The sequence below is a fragment of the Kogia breviceps genome, chromosome 8 (genome assembly GCF_026419965.1).
Source record: "Kogia breviceps isolate mKogBre1 chromosome 8, mKogBre1 haplotype 1, whole genome shotgun sequence".
Taxonomy (NCBI): Eukaryota; Metazoa; Chordata; class Mammalia; order Artiodactyla; family Physeteridae; genus Kogia; species Kogia breviceps.
The window spans coordinates 25,127,761-25,147,614 of NC_081317.1; the positions used below are offsets into that span (position 1 = coordinate 25,127,761).

General features: G+C 43.0%; 1 pseudogene; it reads right to left on the bottom strand.

Moving 5' to 3' along the window:
- Positions 1–4,215: 4,215 nt before the first annotated feature.
- On the bottom strand, positions 4,216–19,554 carry LOC131761544 (signal peptidase complex catalytic subunit SEC11A pseudogene; annotated as a pseudogene).
- Positions 19,555–19,854: the final 300 nt, after the last annotated feature.

Genomic DNA, 19,854 nt, shown 5'->3' on the forward strand with positions numbered 1-19,854 from the left:
CTCATGTTGTAGGCCAAACGAGTGCTCTTAGGAATCTGGATGTTTGGATAGTATAGCTGGTGCTGGAATGTTAGAAATGGGGTTTCAGGTTGATAGAGTAGTAGTCTCTTTCCTCAGGTCACCCTCTCGGGGTTAAATCGTTAGTATACTCCTAGTCAGTAAAATCCTGTATGATAAGATGCCTTCCCTTTGTCCTGTATGAGACTGCATTTCTTACTCATGTGGGGTTGGGTGGAGCCCAGAATGTTCTTCAATCCAACCTCTCTGGCAAATAGAACCTCTGGACCTCTGGGAGATTGGTCATTCCTTTCCTAACGCACTCATGTTCTAAAGTACATTACAGAGGAGAGGGCGTTTTCTGAGCATGGGCTGGATTCAGACAGGGAAATTTGGGGCTGGGGAGGAGACAGAAGTGGACTGTACTTCCAAGAAAAGTTGTCAGTGGAAATGAACTTGTTCTTACTTCTCTCTATGGCATCTCAGAACTGCTTTATATTCATCCAGAGACTGACCACAGTTTGGAAAAGCAGGAGATTTCTGCTGAGTGGCTTTCAGTTTGGGGAACCAAGTCTCTCTCATATGCAAGGGGAAACATCATATTGGGAAAGATTGTTACCATTGGTACACCTTCAGTTCAGGCGAGGACTCACTAACTTGCTCTGTAAACTGCATGCAATGGCTTTCCACACATGTGTGAGTGTGTGAGTTGCCCACCCAACAAATGCCTCTAGAAAGAGTTTTTCGGAGGTACAATGGGGTATGTTCTAAAGTTTCAGAATACAACTGAGAAAAACTAACAAACACATTTATTTAAGCACAGATTTTTTTAAAGGGAGAGCAGGAATTCTGATGCTAAAATAAACCTTAGCAAACAACTCCTTTAAGCCAGCAAGCCTACCTCCTGCTCATAGCGTCTCCTCTAATAAAAAGACAGGCCTCCAGCCCCCTCTGAGTCACAGACTCAGTTCTAAACTCTTCTCTCTGTCCTAATGTTCATTCCACATCTGGAAAGCATGGAGCATAACACAGGTATTTATTAAAGTGGAAGATTTCATCCATAGTCACTCATGTAAGGGATCCAGGATTCAGACTTGGTTCTTTCTGCTCTCAATTTCTTCCAATCCATCTGGTGGCCTTCTATAATCCAACATTGACCCCATGATCAATCAAAGGTCACAGGCAAAATGAGGTTCCTTCCGAAAGCATGGACCAGTCTGGAAGAAAGAAGTGGAACAGTGATTGTGGGAATAAAGGAGTGAGTGATGAGAATCAACATTAGTGGGTAGCTTGTTTGGGATAAAGGAAAAAGATAAGTTACTTAGAGTTGTTTTCCTTGTCCTTTCAAAGGCCTTTTGCTCATCACTGAGTTCCCTACAAGTGCATCCTCTTGTTCATGGTATTTTAAAATCGTATGTCTACCAAGTGTGTGATTTAAGTTTTGCTTTTCAAATATGTATCAGGACATGAGTTTATATAGGAAAGCTGGTCAGGGGCCACGTGTGTGGGGATAGTAAGAGCAAGCTTGGAGGGATGTTCTGCTCCAGGTCTTGGAATATTTCACTCTTACAAGCAATAAACGATTTCAATACTGACAGGGCAGGGGGCGGGGGGAATGTATGGATGGGCTGCTGTGGAAGAGATGGCAGAGGGAAGAGAATGAAACCCTATGTGGTCAAGAAGAAGCTGGACAGCCCTCAAGCAGCTGCCTTCAGGGCACAGGGGCCCCCTGGAATTTAGCCACCTGGCTCCAGGGAGGATGCCTTGGCGTGAGATAATGTGACTTGTTCAGCCTGGGGCTGACTTAATTTACTTTTAATTACATAGCTTCACAAAAAGATTGGGTGAATGAAATGGAGTCCCATCAGCAGCAGGTCCTTAAAAATGAGAATCCCAAATCCTTTTAACCTGCTTGGTAGTAACTTGCAGATTGCTATAACTCCTCATATCACACTCATATACAAACACACACATTTTCCTGAACCTCACGCCTCTCGCTAAAATGTATCGTTCCTGAAATCTTAGCAGATTCCTCAGCAATTGACTTGGGATCGATGGGAAGGAAAATAGGGCCACAACACAGTAATTCAGTTCGACAAAATTCAGTGACTATTCACTTGAACTCAAATGTTTATTTAGTACCCTACTGGGCCCTGGGTTAGTGAACCTGACAGAGTTTCTTCCCTCAGAGAATTGCAGCCAAATGGACAACTTTCCAGGCTTAGAGTCACCCTTGGAAGCTTATGAAAATAGATTCCTCAGCTTCATCCTGGCTTTCTGAATTAGAATACCTAGGGTGGTGGGACGCAGGAATCTATATTTTAAAAAGCCATCACAGGTGAAGGTGACTTTTATGCCCTATAAACTTCGAGACCATCTGCCTTAGGCTCTTAACTTACCATTTTGATTTCAGACCTCAAGCACAGAGAACACTCTGGTGGCCCACCTGGTGACACTGAGGGACAGATTTCCTAAGCCTCTAACATGCAGGAAAATGCAGCTGACTTCACCTGGGACACCAGAACAAAAAGACACCCAGCCCAAAGTTCCTCTTGGCCCACATGTCACAGGAACAACCTACAAAGGAAAAGACACAACTGTGACTAGAGGAGCAAGATGGAACGTGGTGCCCAGGGTCCAAGTTCAGAAGTACCCATCGTAGACTGACGCTACCCCTTCTAACCCCTACCTCACACCTACCTTTTGAAATGGGTATTTTAACTCTCTGCGTTTAACAGAATGAGGATGCCAGCTCAGCGATATTGAGTGGCCTGCCCGTGCTACAGGAATTTTAATTCACTTTCCCTAAATCCAATCCGAGGTTGTTAGATGCTTCCAACTCTGGAAGACCTTTTCTATGAGGTTCCTATCCAAGAGTACAATGTTTCAACAGGAACTTGGGCGGAGGTAAATGAAGCCCAGCCACTGGGAACCAGCTATGCTGCTTTAGGGCATTGATCTAAGCCTTCGATTATAGGCCTGGCTCTGCTGTTTACTAACTAGTGGCCTCAGACGTGTTACCACAGTCCATGCAGTTCCCTAAGCCAGACTCCCAGGGGTTGTCCCTGACTCCTCCCTCCCACTCACCCTCCACATGTAATCCATTCTTACTGCTTCTGCCTTCTAAGCATCTTCACATTTGTATACCTATTTCCATCTTCACTGCTATCACTTTAGACCTGAACTATTGCAAGAACTCTTAAATGATCACTCCCCTTCCATTCATCCTCTCCCAATCCATTTTCCCCACAGCAGCCTAAGTCATAGCACATCAATCCTTGACTTAAAACCCTTCAACAGCTTCCATTTATCTTAGGATAAAACTAAATCTCCTATCATGGTCTAGGCCTCTGCAGACTCATCCTGACTTGCTTTCTGCCTTGCTTTCTAGGCTCCAGGCACGCTGGTGTTTCTGTCTTTCAAACACTCCATGCTCCCCTCCTCCCAGAAGCCTCCATATACTTTGGTCCTTCCCAGGGGAGTGCTTTTAGCATCCTCATTCACCCACTTAACTCATTCTTCAGATCCCAGTTCATTATCATTGCACTCGGGAGCCTTCCTCAGTCCTTCCACCCCCACCTCCTCCCACCACTAAATCAGTTCCTCCTGTTATATGTTCTCATGGCTCCCTGAACTCCCCACAGTTTGCAATTATACATCCTTTGGTGATTCTCTGTCTCACCCACTAGAGTGTGAGCTACGTTAGGGTGGAGACTATGTTTGTTTCTCCACCATCGTCTTATTCCCAGCGCCTCAGTTCAGAGCCTGGAATGCCGTAAAAACAATAATAACAATGCTGACGCTAGTGGCTATATTACTGATGCCTAGCATGTGCCGTCTTGCTCCCAAGTATCAATACTTTACTCGAGTTAGTTCTCTTAAACCTTGAAAACCCTCTGAATTTATAGGCACTCCACTGAGATCTTTTTTTTTGGCTCAAACTTTTAATAGAAAAAATTCACCGATGTACAAAAATGCGCAAGTGTGACAATGACAACATATGGAATTCTGTGATTGAAAGTCCCCTCGAGTGCACACTGTGGTGCACATGCACCCGCCCACACGTACTCTGGCGTGGAAACATAAACTTAATGCAAACCAGGGCTACCAAGAAGCGCCAACATGTGTTCTCCATTCCACCAACCACAGATCGATATCTACTCCAAACATTCAGGAACAAAAAGTACAGCATCTTCCAGGAACAGCAAGGCAGACTTCTTACTCACAATGGAACAGCACAAATAAACCCAGCAAAAAGAGCACTGCACACTGAAATTTAGGATAGTCATTCAAGAGGATGGTCACGATCCCAGCGTAAGGAACAGATCCTCTCGCTCTCCTCACAACATCGTTCTTCTCTAGCCAATGTCATCCTTGTTTATATGGGCCTCAGCCATCAGCCACACCGTTATCTCCTTTGGTCAGAAACTTCATATGTCCCTTTTGCTTTTCATGAGTCTTCAAGACTCGGTGAACTATAGGAACCTCTCTTCCTTCTATCCTAAAAACAACAATTTCTTCCACTCCTACGGGATGATCTTCAACTCGACTTGCTAGAAAGAGAAAATCTCCTCTATGAAATGCGCGCTCCATGCTGCCGCTGACTGGACTTTCGCTTCCAGTTAGAACCGTTAACCCCTTGCAGAGCATTGGTGCCGAGGAGACAATCTTTCCGAAATGCAGGACTTGGTAATAGAGCTGCCGCGTGTTCCCCCACTGCACATCATCCAAACAATAGAGCGATGCCCTGGCGGGGCCGCCGAGGGGACACGGGCAATAGAGAGGGCGAGTTGTGACCCGCGGGAGGAACGGCTGGCACACGGGCCAGGCTCACACTAGACAGGACCCCCTCCACTGAGATCTTGATGAATGAATACACTCATTTCTCTGCGCCTCATTTTTCTTATTGACAAGACAGAGAAAGTAGTATGTGAGTGAATCACAACCAAAGTTGCAATACTTTATATTTTCTCTAATTATTTACAAATGAAAGAATTGAGCCTTTAACAATTTTTCCATGGGTTTTATTTTTTTTTCCCATGGGTTTTAAAAACATGTGTGTGTGGGCACATTATGCTTACACCCTTCACCTTATACAATGTTTCTAATACGTCTAGTACAATGCTTCTCAACCTTGAAATAAAATTATTGCCACCACCCCATCCTCCCCCGCAAAGAGAAAACATAAATTAAAATGTAAATTGTCCCTAACGAGAGAAATTAATAAGATTTCTTTGGGTAGGGTGGAGCTTTGGAGGGCCACACACCATTGTAATAGCTAAGGGGTTTCTTTCATATTCTAAGAATTAATTTTTATCCCCTTGGTAGTAATATCACTGCTCCTTTCTTTGCGAATGAATGTTCCAAAGGAAAGGAAGGAAGGGAGAGAAGGAAAGAAGGAGGGAAGGAAGAAGAGGGGGGAGAGGAGGAGTGGATTGGGGCAGCTGCAGTGACCTCGTGATGGAAGATGGAAGTTCAAAAAGCAGATGAAGCTGAGCGTCAGCTTTTCAGCGCTGTGATCAGACCCGCTGTGCTCCTGCACGCTCCCCTCTGCCCCTCCTTGCGTGAATGCCTACTTCCTTCCGCATTCCTCCCAATTCTCACTTCTTAATGACCACTCTGAAACACGCCAGGTGAGGTTCGGTGTCCTGGGGATCTGAGTGTATGCAGCCAGGTGCAGCTGCCATCCTCAAGGGGTTACAACTTGGCGATGGTGGCAGCCCATAGAGAGAAGAGTTGGGAAGAGTTCATGGCGTTTGGGGGCATCAGGAGAGGCTTTAGAAAGTAAGATAGCCTTTGAGGTTGGGCTGGAAGGAGGGGCGGGATTTTGATGGACAGTGATAGGAGGGGTGAGGGTGAGGAAGACAACAGTAAAGGCTTCCAGGGTAGAGGATACCGCCTGGGTGAAGGCCAGGTGTAAGAAGTGCGGTATGATGGTGTGGCATGAAGGGAGGGGAGTGGGAACTAAGCCTAGAACTATTTTGGAGAATCTTAAATGACAGGCTTAGAAGTTTGCTAGGAGCCATTTGAAGGTGTCAGCAGTGGGATGACATCAGAAGATATATGCTTTAGAAGCCTTAAGGTGGCAGCTGCGTGGAAGATGAAGCAGAAGCAGAGAGGAGGAACCCAGTGAACAAGATTTTCCCATGGACCAGGCCAGGGTTTCTCAACCACAACACTTTTGATTTGGGGGGCTCAGTGTTGTAGGGGGCTGTCCTATACATTACAGGGTGTTTAGCAGCATCCCTGGCCTCTACGCACTAGATGCCAGTGGTGACAAACAAATGTCCGGACATTGCCAACTGTTCCCTGGGTGTGTGTGGGGGGTGGGGGGTGGCGGCAAAATTGCCCATCTGAGAACCACTGATCTAAGCAAGGACCAATAAGGGACTGACCTGGGGCAGCCACAAAGGAAAAGGAGGGTGACAACTAGGCAGCTGATGTGTCCAACTCTGCAAACGTCATAATGAAGGCAAACGTGGAGTCCAAGGGAATTGTCATGTTTCAAGCATGAATGATTGGAAAAAGAGCAGTACAGTATTTTGAGAAGGAACATTTTAGAAGGGGTGAATAAGGAATTTCATTTTTAAGTGTTTTGTTAGATGTTTCTAGACACACATGGAGGTAGAGATATGCTGTAGGTTATTAATAGGTGCACAGTCAAGTTCTCATGATCTAATGAATAAGCAAATCAATGGTATGTGTCAAAAGAGAGGTTGGAAGCTAGAGATAGGACCATGCGAATGGAGGAAACCACTGTAATAAAATTTAGAAAAATATTAGACAAGAACTGAGTTTAGAACTTCACATAATGTTTTCTGCAAGGGGGAGTAGCAAGGTATAAGCAAAGTTTCTTTTCCATGGTGTAACTCTAATGGTATACAGAACCATATAGAACAAACTGATATTCTTAGGAGTCTAGGAACTTGACTCAAAGCTCCCTCAAAAAGTACAAGATTTCATTGCAGTTTCAGTTCCATCTTTAAAAATTTTTTGAAAATATGTATTCCAGCCCATATTATGAGCTAGTTTGTTTTACCGTGAGAATATTTTAAAATATTTACTTCCTCCCCATCATGTTAAGTAGTGTATAGTGTGGATGGTCTAGTAGATTCCCCATGACTGCTAACAGTTTTACATGTGCTCTCATCCAGGGGTACCCATACCAAGTTTGAGATACAGGAGGACAGAAAGTGATACAAAATTGGGAGTGTGACAAATCCAAATGCAATTTCTTATCCTGCCACTTACTAGTTGTGTGACCTTAAGCAGGTATCTTCACCTCTCTGAGCCTTTGTTTCTCAACAGTAAAATGGGGCTACTGCTCCCAATCTCCATTATAAAGGTCAAAGGAGATAAAATATATAGAGTGCATTGTAGATGTTTAATAGATAGCAGCTTGTTTATCATTTGGATGAGGAAGAAAGAAAGGGGGATGTATAGAGGCAGAGAAGTGGTGGTTGAGATACTAGGAATACAACTTTGGTACTTTAATATCCTGAAACCTTAAGTTGGCATTCCCCGAGTGAAATGATTTTGAAACAATTAGTAACTGGCTCAAAAAAGGTAAAAGCAGGGCTTCCCTGGTGGCGCAGTGGTTGAGAGTCCGCCTGCCAATGCAGGGGACATGGGTTCGTGCCCCGGTCTGGGAAGATCCCACATGCCGCGGAGCGGCTGGGCCCATGGGCCATGGTCGGGCCATGGTCGTTGGGCCTGCGCGTCCGCAGCGGGAGAGGCCGCAGTGGGAGAGGCCGCAGCGGTGAGAGGCCCGCGTACTGAAAAAAAAAAAAAAAAAAAAAAAGGTAAAAACATGTGAGAAAAATTTTTGCAATTGGCATTTACATTTCTTAATTATGGCCTGAGAAAGTGGTGTGAGGGGGACTTGCTGACGACGTAGTCCAATTAACTAGCAAGTGGAAAGCGAACAAGAGGTAGAATAAAACCTAGAACATTCTTCCCACACACATGATACGTGGTATGGGAGATCCGAGACTGGAAAAAGTCATGAAGGTGAACTTACAACCGACCACCCAAAGCTTGGAAAGGTCTCTAAGTAAAGAGCTAATGTCAGTAGAACCTGAATGGAAAATCCACACCTAGGACAGAATATTGGTTGTGATCATGCACCTTGCGTGTTTTAGAAACATTAGAAAATCGTTCATTACAAATTCCTTGCAACATTTTACACACACACACACACACACACACACACACACACACACACACACACACACACCATGGTCTCTATAAGCATAAGCAAATGCTATGTTTAAACAAAATTGGACAAAACACAGTTTCTTTGTTATATTATGAATCTCCAAGGCAAAAAAATACCTACCACATCCCAAAGTTAGTACATAATGGAATTTTTTCTCCTTAAAGTGACTCCTATAACTTGTGTTTCAAACACACTTTTAAAAAGTTCTTCCCTAAACAATCCTAACCACAATCCTTTTAACATATTTAATCTATGTGACAGTCCTTCAATGTACTGGAATCCTCCAACATCATAACTCACATCCTTTCCTAATGTGGCAAAATCAATGGAGTCCCCAGGCTGGTAAAATATCTCCAAGTCTAAAAACATTTGCAGCTATCTACAAGCATGTTTTATGTAGATAAAAATCACAATATACTGAAGCACAAAAGCGACCAAGTCAATGACAGAGAGATTTTGCTATGATCACTGTACCAATAGCAGCTACTATATTTTTAGACATTGTGATCAAGAGTTGAAATAAAGGTAATATCCAGTCTTACAGATGCTTAGTAGAAAAAATATGTAATTTCTTTAAAACCAGCAAGGGATACTGGGAGCAAATCACCTTCAGCCATTTTTCCTCTAAACTCTCTGATGTTGTCCTCAGATGTTTTACCACGAGGGCAATGGGGATGTAGATAAGGGTCTGTGAAATCCTCAGGTGAGGAGAGGTAAGGGAAGTTTATGAAAAGACAACTGATGAAATATCAGTTGATACTGATATTTGCTTCTCGGATCCTTTCCATGCATCAGCTGTAGAGAGAGACAATGGTAATTCCCATGCTTGCTTGTCTAAATACCAAAAGAACTCATCCCCTCTAACCACTTACAGGAATGACAGAATGATAATAATCCATCAAACACGTTAACACATTCTCCTATGACCTCAGCATGTTTTTCAAACCTGTTGTGAAAGAACAGTGAAGACAGGCAGGAGAAAAATGCATTGACCTCACTCTGTGCCTGGGCTGAGGCACAGGCACTACCAAGAAGATAACAGCCTTTTCCTAACAAGGCCTGAAGCCACAGCAGTGTCTAAGAGGCTCTATCCCCTGAGCCCTTGCAACATCTGGCTGGAGTCAGAGGGTGGGGCAGCTGAGCCTTTGCTGACCTCCCTGGTTGCTGGAGAAATGGCCCCAGACACGCCTTGGGCCAACATGATTAGCTTGCCCCAAGCAGCTGCTCTTCCTCTCCTTCCACATGTAGCATCAGACACACCTTACTCACCTGCAGGAGATAGGAGCCACGGGGCCCTGCAGTCCCTCTGCATCTACCGTCTGGGCCACTGCAGGTACTTCCTAAATAGTGTCTCTACTAATTTTTCCCCTTCTCCTGTCCACCCTTTGCGTGAAGGATGTGGCATTTGTAAAGCAAGTTTAGAGTGTGTAATTCACTGGCTTAAAAGTCTCCACTTGCTCTTGTTGGGTGGAAAACTCATTCTCCTTAACCCTCAATAGAAGAGACCTTGCATCCTGGTCCCCGCATCTCTCTCCAGTTTTACTTCCCATCCCTTCTCTGCTACTCACAATGTGCCAGCCATACTGAATTTCACAGTTTCTGAGACAAAGAGGCCCTTTCACAACTCAGTGGCTTTGCACGAGCTGTTCTCTTTACCTTTCATGCTCCCACAACTTCTCCCTTGGGAGAATCCCCCTCTTTTTTCAAGATCCAACCTCATATGTTATTTCCACAGTAAAGCCTTCACTGAATTTCCCTTCCTCCACCAAGGATGGAGGGAATAATTCCCTATGTTCCTATCACTTTCCACACAGCTCTATGAGGGAGTCAGTATAGCATAGTGACTAACAGGATGCAGTCCGTAGTAGATTAACAGATTAATAACATGCTCATTCTCTGACCTTGGACAAGTCACCTAATCTATGCCTCAATTTCTTCAGCTGCAAAACAAAGGGAATAATAGTAAATACTACATAGGATTGCTATGAGGAGTAAATGTGTGAAGCTCTTCAAACGTTCAAACGTTCAGAAGAGTACCCCATTCACAATAAGTGCTCAGTAAGTATTAGCTATTGTTATTGTGTCCACTAAAATTTTAATACTGTCATCATCTGTTTAGGTGTCTCTCTCTCCCTGTCTAGAGAACAGGGTGGGGACTATTTCTTATTCATGCTTTTATTCTTCGTGCCTAACAGTTCTGGGTACTAGCCTCTCAATAAATGTTCATTGAATACGTTGATTATTTTCTAGGCGGTAAAATATCCTCGTGACTCCAGAGATTATAACTCAAGGAAATTACTTTCTTTCTTTCTTTCACTCTATGGAAAGAAAACATTATATAAATCCATAAAACAATATCTTGTACAGAGATGCTTGAAGTTAATCTTATGAGTCCCTCTGTGAAGTAGGGGTCTAGAAGCCTGATCAGAGTCTTTTTTCTACTAGGGCTGTGTGTCTTTGGACAAGTCACCTTCATTCATTTACTCAATATATTCTTGCTGATATCAACCATGTGCCAGGCACTATTCTAGGGGCTGGAGAGAAAGCACTGCACAAGATAGGCAAGGTTTCTATTCTCATAGACCTTGATTAGAGAGAGAAAGTGCACTCAACAATGAATAAGAGAAATAAAAAAAAAAAGTTGTAGAGTTGTAAGTTCTATGATTGAAATGAAACAAGAAAACATGTTAGAAAGTGTCTGGGAAGGCTACAATTGAAAAGTAAGTCAATGAAGGCTTCTCCGAAGGTCAACAATAACATTTAGACTTGAGCTTGAGACTTAGGGGAAGAACATTCCAGGTATAAGGGGCAGCTACTATAAGGGTTCAATGTGAAACTGAGCTTGGAGTGCTCCAGGTATCAGAAGAAAGCCTTTGTGCCTGGAACTTGGGAAGTGAGGATAAGAGTCATACCATCTGAGGTCATTGAGGAAAGCAGGGACCCTATAGGCCAGAGGAAAGAATGAGGATTTTATACTAAGTGCAGCAGGTGGTTATTGACAGGTATTGGTCAGGAGAGGAATATGCTTTGATTTACACTTTTAGAAAATTCTATTGTAGAGATAATGGATTATGAGGGAAATAGAGGCATGAGAAGAGGAAATGAGACTAGTTAAGAGGCTGTTCCATTAGTGTAGGTGAGAAACGAATAGCATAAGTTCAGATGGCATCTGTGGAGAAGGATTTGATGAACCAGAGATCTGATACTGATCAACTGAATGTAGGAGCAAGAGAAAGAGAAGAATCCAGGATGGCTACTAAGTTTTTGTCCAGAGTATTTGAGGCAATCCTGTTGGCCACACATTGCACATCCAGGAATACTACTCTAGTCCATAAACAAGGTGACATGGAAGGCTGCAGTTACTGGTTAAGACAGATGGACAAGGTATACACTGGAGGTGAGAGATTCAAGAGGTCTTCAAAATGTTAAGTTTGAGATGCCCAGCAGATATCCAAGTGCAAAAGACAAAAAGTTGGATGTACAATGCTTGAGTCCAGTGGGAGAGGTCTGGACTACAGATATGCAAGTAGGCATCAGTGGCATTCAGACAGCATTTAAAGCAACGGGAGTAGGTGTGATCACCCAGGAAGCACATGCAGTTGAAGAAGAGATATAGTCCCCGAGCAGAGCCCTGGAAAGAACAGCATTTGGAAATGAAATATTGGAGGCCCACAAAAGAGACCAAGAGGTAGAAGCCAGTATCAAAGGACAAATTCTAGAAGAGTATGTTGTCATGGAAGCCAAGAGAAGAAAACGTTTCAAAATGGAGGGAGTGGTAAACTGGGTCAAATGCTGCGAAGAGGTCAACTAGGAAGAGGATCGGATTTGGCAACACCGAAGTCTTCGGTGACCTTGAAGCGATCAGTTTCACTGTTCATCTCTTGGACCCAGTTTGTCTATGTCAAAAAAAAAAAAATGAAATTGTATTCAAGCATTTTTTAAGCAGAACTACTCCTTTTCTTAAAATAAATCATTAAAAGGATCTCAAGATATGAAAGAGAACAAAATCAGAACTGTTGTGGGTGAAGCAGGGACTTCAAGACTTTATGTAGTCCCATCTCTGCCCTTGCAGTTGACACAAAGGCAGCTTTGGGGAACTTTAGGGCTCCTTGGAAAGAAGACCCAAAATTACTAGGCTGGAAGTTCTGTAAAGGGCTCTTTGGCCAAGAGACTCCAAGTGCGAAGGTATGAGTAGCTCTCAGTCTGGTGAGCAACAAGCTATCCACTGGTTAGGAACCTCCTTACGTGGTCATGAAGAATATAACATCCCTGGATTATAGGTAGGAATGCTTAGAATCTTCCATAAGCACAGTCTGAACCCAATTCCTTCCAGGGTAGGCCATTGGCTGCTTAGGGGCACACCCATTTGACTGGTTTGCCCAGATCCTGCCACTCGGCCACACCTCCAGAAAACATCTAAAGCCCTTCCTTTGTTGCAAAATGATTCAGTGTCATTTCCATAAAATGTGGGGACCTGAGCATATGTTCACACACGCACTCTCTGTATTCTGGGAGTTTTAAAGGGAGACAGCCTTTAAGGGAACAGGCCTGCCAGAATAAATTCTTGGTTGTCTTAAAGGAACCACCAAGCATAACATAGTTTGCATAGTCTATATTCTCTCAAAAGTGAGCTGTAGTGTCGCTCTGTTGGAAAGAATCGCGAAAAGGATGTTTAAGCATAGTTAGTGGGAGTAGAGGAATATGAGATAACGTGAAGGATCTTTACAAAGTATCCTAAATACACTGACAGAATGAGATAAATTCTTAATTCACAGGGCGCCCACTTTGTGTCAGGTACTCTACTAGGCCTGGGAAAAGGGTGGGATAGATGCAAAAAGAGAATTTCTTGGGGATATACCTTTTGCTTATCTGAACTGAGTCATCTTCCTTCAATTAGTTCCAAGACAGCTTACAATCAGGCTGTTCATTAGAATTTCAGGGTTTTCGCAAGCGGTGCATTCATTCAGATTGCCAAAATATGAGACCCAAAGTGCCTACATCACAATGGTAAAACAACCCTCCCGACACCTACCTGTGCAGACAGACACTCAACAGTTTACAAAACTTTCTTATACATTATGAGGTAGAATATTCCTTTAACCTTTGGTTTGCATAGGCTTTATGTTTTCCTCCCATTTTCTCATTAAACTGTGTTGGCTGCTACCCTATTAGCCGTTTTAGGGTTGTTCTGTTGTGGTGGTTTGTTTCTCAGCTTGCCTCAAAAACAAAGGCCAGACATAAGAAAACGTCATTGTGGGGTAGGTGACTAGTCACATGGGTGACTATTCCAGAAGTCTTTGCAAAATCTCTGATACCCACCAACTACTGGCTGATGTTTAGCCTAAAGGAAAGCCAGGGCAGTCAGGGAAGCTTTTAGTGGGGAAGCAATAGAGGTAAACAAATACTTTGATCTAGACAGCAAATGTCAAGGAATCTACATTGGGAAAGACCCTTGAAATGTTAATGATCTGACCTTCTCACATCATCACCCACCCCGAGGAGCCCAAAACTTAAGCCAGACCATTTCCCCCAGGCTAGCCCATCAGCATGGTCACATCCTCAGAGCAAGTGAAGCTGGGTGATCGAATCTGGGGAGGAGGAAACCCTACTGAACCTTCCTGGGAGCCTGAAGAGTGGGCAGAGGTGACAGGCTTATAAGTGTGACGCATTTGCTCCCTTTGTCTTTGCTCTGAGCTCACAGACAGCTCCCATCTGTGAGACACCTTCCTTACAATTTATACTTAATGGTTATAGAAATACTGTTATCTCACAACCACCCTACAGAGGGTGTATATGTTAATATTCTTGTTTTACAGAGGTGGCACGGAGAAGTCGAGTTATGTGAGCCAGGTCAGAGAGCACATAACAGAACCTGGATATTTACCTGTTTCTAAATCCTGTGTCCCTAACTGCCCCACCATCTGGGCGTACATGAAGCAGGAGGAGGACTAAGACTCGAACCCAGGTTTCTTTTCCTAAAGGACTGAAGCAATCACCTGACATCCTTTTGTCGTGTGTTTAAATCTTGGGTTCATGCCCGGAGTTTTGATGTTTTAGTACCGCCCCCTTTTCTTTCATCTTTTACAGATTTTGTTGTGGAGATGTTCCTCTTGGAAAGTATCTTGTTTGGCAAGTTCCCATGGCCACTGGGGTTTCAACTTGAGGGGAAGCACTAGGAAAATATTTTTGATGACTCTGGAATAGAGGGAAAGTATACCATTCTGGCTGGATTCCACCCAGAAAACCCTCCCCGGGTTTTGTGGGAGCCAGGGCAAGGGGGCAGGAGTTGTGCATAGAGTCCCCTCCCTGGGGTGGAAGGTGAAATGCCATGTGTTCAATTTGAGGTTACCTCTGCTCATTTGTAGCCTGAGATTAATGGACCACAGATCCTAATGCAGTGGTGAGAGAGATCACACCCAGATTTGCATCTTAATCCTTGGAGTTGAGCAAACATCAAAAGGCTCAGCAGGTTGGTTCAGATCATTATGATAATGATTAATAGCAAGCTTGTTTATGGAGCTTCCATCTCCAGAGCTTGTCATTGCCTTTACGCAGGAGACACTGTTGCATGAGGATAAAAACAACATTGAGAACTGAATGAGTTTCCCCCAATAAATCAATCTCTCCCTAAGCTTTCATTCCAGCTGTCCTCCTGAACACCTCTGTAATGTAATCTCCTCTTACTCCACTGATTCAAAAGCCATTTTGTCCATGTAAATGGATATAATGGGAACGTTTCATAGACTAATGGATTGTATAAATTTCAAATCCATATTATGTCAACGCTAACTGTATCTGCCTCTCCCTCTAGATCCAGAAAGCGCAGGAGATAAGACCATTTATGACTCATCTTTTTATTTGTGACACTTAGCCCGGTGTCCCAAACATAGTATAGATACTCAAGTAAATGTTGGCCATATTGTTAAACTTATGATGTCATAACTATGAGAGTTTTCTATCAGGCACAGCTCCTTTCCTTTACAGAGTAGGAAACTGAAGTCCAGAGAGTAGACATGAATTAACTCAGGGTCACTGAGTTAGCAACTGGAGCAGACCTGAATCTAGAAACATTGTCACTTGACTAACCTCCCACTTCTCTTTCCATACTATATATATTAAAGCCTGGAAATGACAGGCCAATCTGAGATCCCAGTCTCTCAGAAAATCTGCTTTCAGAAAGGTCTGAACGATGTGACCCAGTGTAACCTTGTCAAATCTCTAAGCCTCTCTGATAACCTCCCAAGGAAAAGCTCAACAGTACTGGAACATTCCTAGGATAGAATTATACTAGTCCAGTTTTTAAACTTAAGTCAGAAGGAGCAAGAACATATTCTCCTCATATTCCAACTCACCTTGAATTGAAATAGAGAAAAATCAAATGAAAGTTCATAGTTTTTTTAACATTGCCTAGGAATAGAAGTGGTTCTAAATAAGGACAGATATTAGCATTGCTTATGATGTTAGGAAGTAATGAAAACACCAGTAATTATTGCCTTTGTTCATTTGGTAACAAAAGGAAAGTCTCAAGTGAAAAAAAAAAAAAGATTTCTGGGCAATTATTTCCTCATTCGAAGAGCTTAAAGAAATGAACTCTTACCCTTCCAATCTTATCAAACCAAAAACATCTCCAATTGTTCCTAACATCAAAGACGCAAAAGACTACCAAGTTTTACTTTGGAAGTCTTAAGCCTTGAAAACTAGTCAGGTGGTCCACATCTCTGTCTCAAATCATTAGGCCTGTGCTGGGAGCTAATATCTTGGTCATTGACCTCAAGCTCAGAATGATTATTCATGTAGATGGATGGCTTTGTGCACAACAGTATACTTTCTCTCCAGCCTCTCTCTTGCAATCTAGCAAAGGAACAACATGGTGAGGCTAACTGGATGAAGAGAAGATCAGGCTCATCATGTATTTGGCCTTCGTAGCCACAGAACCTCCTCAGCCAAGAATCCACAGCAGGTCTCCTTTCTAAACGTCACTCTGTATCAGTTAAGGTGGTAAGCAGTGTGGCTCAGGACCAGTGGTAAACATATTGGTTGGTTCAAACATGTCTCATTTGGGTTCTAGTGGAAGGAAGGTAATGACACATGCCTACTATTCTGCAGTTCTTATGGGCCATGTCTCAATCAGGCCCATGGTTGATTTATTTGATGCAAATAAATAAATTATTAATTCGATGAGATACTGAATGATTTACTTAAATGATTTATTTGATTTTTAAAATGTAATTCTATTGTTAATGGTCATAAGGAACTCTAACCAGATGTTCTGTTTTATCCATATTCAAATTCTACTGTGTCACTACAAATGTTAGTGGTTAGGTATCTCTCACCTTGAGAATTCTATGATTCTACATTGTTGCTCAAAGTGCTGGAGCTTGCAATTCTTTTGTTTACACACTGCTGAGATTCTTATATAAAGTGCTTTGATTGCCATGACTTCATGAAAGAAAGACCTTCAAGAAAAAAGAATTGCTGTCTAGAAGAGAACAGAGAGAAAGTTTTCAGTGTTTATTAGGGAAATGTGTGAACGAGAGAAGAAAATGAGAAAAGAATCATTTAAACAGAGAAAAAGCAAGACATGTCATTTCCAAAGTTGTGTCGTTTCTCACTTGAGCACTCAAAATATTCAATGAACAGTTAATATGGTAGCTAAGTATTTCTGATTTTTAGAGGCTCATTTATTTCACATAAATATCTGAAGGAAATAAATAAATTAATAATGTACTTATCTTCCTTCATTCTCATCACAAGAGAGAGCAGCGTGTTACTGCAAGAGTCCAGGTGTGGAGGTCCGACTTGGGTTCTAGTCCTTGATCCACTCTCTGGGTGATCTTGGCTAATTCTTTAAGCTCTCTGACCAAAGGAGGCATGTCTTCATTTTTTAAATGGAATAGTAGTTTCTCCACTATAAGTGTTACTTTGAAAATTAGCTTAAAAAATGTTAACAGCATGGAACATCAAGAGTATGTAATGTCTCTTTCCACTCCTCCTGAAATCTTTGGTTTCATGTTCTTTAAAACAAACAAACAAACAAAAAACCCCCACAGAAGTCCTAAACTAAATGGGTTCAAATGTGTGCTGTCTTTGTTTTTAGAATTTTTTTTTTTTTTTTAGTGTCTTCCAAATTGAAGGATGATTCAATTGTTAATGAAAACAGGTGATTAAAAGCAGCACGGCACATTTATCTGCTAGGCAATCTATCAGCTAGTATGACTGATCACCACTTATTGTATGGGAAAACTTCCCTTGCTGCTAATGAACCCCAGATCAGACTTGGTTGTGAGATGAGGGTGTATCCCTGAGGGTACAAGGGTCATTTTCTGTATGTGTAAAAGGGTGCACTTCATTTGGTTGCTGCCACGCCCAGCAGTGGGACCTGCGTGCTTTGTGGGGCAAGGTGGCTGTGTCTACGTGTGTGATGTGTGTCAGGGTTTGGGTTTGTGGGGTCTGCTTGATTGCCACCATATTTTTGTGTAGATTCCTCAAAATATAGCACTTGGTTCCTGACCCTCTTTCTGGGGGGAGGGGGTTGGATGGTACTAATATGACAGATGTCCTATTACTAGCTTCCCTCTCCTGGGCCTCGTCACAACCTCTGTCCAAGCACTTGTGTTATATGTACATGTGTGTGTACATATTATTTTTTAAAATCACAGTGAACTATTTAAAATTTCTGAAATACTCTGTGTAGCGCTCTTTCACTCTGTCACACCTTGGCTATGCTAGTCTCTCTGCTTTTGGGACACTGGACAGTCTCTCACACTCACTCATCTTTTTAGAATCAACTGGGGTGGTACCTCCTCTTGAAGCCTTATCTGACTTCTTCAAGTTAGGTGGAGGCATTCCTTTTTCTACTCTTCCTGAAAATTTTTTTAATGATAGCACTTTTACATTGTAGGTTAATCACCTGTTTATGAGCCTAACTTCCCAAACCAATGGTCAGTTCCTTGAAGACCCAGAGCATGTCTTATTTGTTTATCTCAGCATCCACAGTGCCCAGCACAGGACCTGGCATACTGTGAATCTCAACATATGTTGAATGAATGAATGAGGGAATAGATGGTTTTGGGTGCAGGGCTGGGTCTAAGTGTGGCTACAGCCCCAAAAGGGGCTGTAAGGAAGTGTGGGATCTTGTTCAGCAACCCCTAAAGTATTAGGACATCAGAGAGGAGACAGCTCCCTAAAGCAGGTGCGCTGGCTTGTATAGTATGTGATAGTTGAGTGGCTAGTAGATCAAGTAATTTGTCCACTTTCCTGGGGTGAAGTTTTCAGCTTGGGCTCACCTCAGTTCAGAAAGCTGAGTGCATGATGCTGCATGCCTCCTTCAGTGGAGTTAAATTAAGCTTAATATCTTATGATTCAAGAGTTTGCACACCAAGCCTTCGTACTTAATATTGTAATTACCCCTTTTGATTAGAACTACCTTTCATAAGCAAATCGATGCAATGATTTGACAAGCTTGAGGAATTGTGTTTGGAGCTCACCCTACGAGTTCCACAGGGAACTGTAATCATAGTAATTACTGTTGAAGCAAGATTCCAGTTCTCGATTTACCAGGAGGTAAGTGAGTAAGAATCACACGCTGCATCCTTTCCCATCTCAGGATAGGCTGTTGGGCTGAAAACAAGGGAAGTAAACACAGTATGATCACCAGTTGGCCCGCAGGCTGTGGTGTTTCTCCTTTGACAGGGCTCAGCCTATGTGGATTCAGTACATTGACAAGGATGCTTTAGCTGCTCCGCGTGTGTGTCTGTGTGCATGTGTGTCTGTGTGCGTGTCTGTGTGTGTGTGTGTCTATGTGTGTGTCTGTGTCTGTGTGTATGCATGTGTGTGTCTGTGTATGTGTGTGTGCGTGTGTGTCTGTGTGTGTTTTCCAACTCAGCACACACTTGGTGGCACTTACTCTTCTGGTCCATGCTAGTAACTTTTATGAATACATAGATAAGGCAAACATGAATCCACACACTCTGTCCTTTGTGTGGAGCTCCCAAAGTAACATTAGGATGAATGTGGAAAATGAAACCAGTTAGAAGCAGGGTCTGCAATGACCCAAAAGGCTTGGCTCAGATTCATTGGAGTTCCAGTCAATTTAAAGATAAAACTTTCCCTGAAGGAAGAGTTCAGAGCTTCACTGGAGGTGTTCAAAGCGTTCTGGGCTAGTTTTTGAAGGACAAATACCCCGCCAAGGACAGGAGCCTTATTCCAAACCACAAGAGAGCCTTGCAGCCACAAAAGCATTCAGCTTACAAATGAGCGATGCTGCCCTTCTGTTCCGTGGCCCCGGTGCTGGCTTCCCTAGGAGGCTGCAGCAAGTTCCAGTTGCTAATGAGGACCATTTCCCTATGGGACTCACAAGGAGGGCTCTGAGAAATGGTTATTTCTTTTCTTTTCCTTGTAGAAATTGTTTATGTTAGGGCCCCTTACTCTCTGGAAACACGATCTCTTATGCATACACCCCACAATTATGGTTCCTCAGTGTCCATGCTTCATGGGCTCCCTCCCCACACCCCCTGATCTTCCCTCCATCATCCACAGCCTGAAAATTCATTTAAAAATTAACAGCACAAGAAGGAAAATGCCACAAGACCCAGATTGCTAGCAGATGCTCTGTGGGTGCTGGCAAAGGGAAAGGCAAG